The 1,070-nt window shown below is 35.5% G+C and overlaps 1 protein-coding gene across 2 annotated transcripts in view; it reads left to right on the top strand.

Annotated features, from left to right (window-relative positions):
• Positions 1-730: 730 nt before the first annotated feature.
• LOC106867498 (uncharacterized) overlaps positions 731-1,070 on the top strand; it is a 51,505-nt gene continuing 51,165 nt past the window's right edge. Inside the window, exon 1 of one of the 2 annotated variants that reach the window (XM_052969971.1) lies at positions 731-748. The gene's annotated coding sequence lies outside the window, so the exon portion shown is untranslated. Of the gene's footprint in view, positions 749-789; positions 967-1,070 lie in introns of those variants that run through there. The other variant, XM_014912382.2, reaches the window with a different exon arrangement.

Here is a 1,070-nt window from a genome sequence, read left to right as displayed (position 1 = left end):
TATGTCTGTGTATGTCCCCTCAACCTCGCTTGACAACCGATGCTGGTGTGTTTACGTTCCCGTAAATTAGCGGTTCGGCAAAAGAAACCGATAGAATAAGTACTAGGCTTACAAAGAATAAGTCCTGGGGTCGATTTGCTCGACTAAAGGCGGTGCTCCAGCATGGTCGTAGTCAAATGACTGAAACAAGTAAAAGAGTAAAAGAGTAAAAGAGTATACCTTCCTTGGCTCTAAAGTGGTTCTCCAGTCTTGAGTCTAGATCAATGCAAACTCTCTCTTCTTTTCTTTGTCCTTTTTGTTTCCTTTTCTCTGTCCCTTTCCTTTTAACAAGTCATACTTTATTAAGCTTACTTACGCTAGCAGGCACTAAAAGAAGGCAGACGTAAACATTGCAGTGAATTAAAACGCTATGTGGTCTCATACTTCTGTAAGATTGAATGTTCTAAACGAAGACACAAGACAGATGCAGAAGTAAACGAAGGAAAAGAAGCAAAGAGGAAAAATAAGGCAGCGACGATGATTACGATGATTATGAGGAAGAGGGAGAGGGGGAGGAGTAAGTGAAGGTTGTAGACCATTGGTTTATTAACATTTTTAGCATTACAACAATATTTGTTTGCTTTATCGTCTCTTCCGTCTATTTTTTCTTTTTAATTTTGCAGAACACATGGTATATCATTGGGCAGAGAGCCAATCTCTTACTGTGGCTAGAAATAAGTTAGTTGTTTTGAGCACCATTATATAACAGGTATTTATTTATTGCAGTCATGCTCACAGATTCTTGGATTCTTACTTTAACACCTGTGAAATGCTCACAAAAATATCAAGTTTTTTTTTTTTTTTAGTTTAACATTTTACAAAGTTTGTTGGCCAGACTACGCTGTGTGTATTATCAATGCTATCAACACTTTACTATTTGGTTTCAGACTTTGAGACAACGCAGGAGATGGTTTCTAGTTAATATATGTATGTATTCCTATAAATTCTTCTGGCTATGCATGCATTTTGTGTATATATGTATATATATGTATATATATGTATATATATGTATATATATATATATATGTATA

This window comes from Octopus bimaculoides, chromosome 8 (assembly GCF_001194135.2).
Source record: "Octopus bimaculoides isolate UCB-OBI-ISO-001 chromosome 8, ASM119413v2, whole genome shotgun sequence".
Classification (NCBI taxonomy): Eukaryota; Metazoa; Mollusca; class Cephalopoda; order Octopoda; family Octopodidae; genus Octopus; species Octopus bimaculoides.
This window is presented reverse-complemented; position numbering and strand designations above follow the sequence as displayed.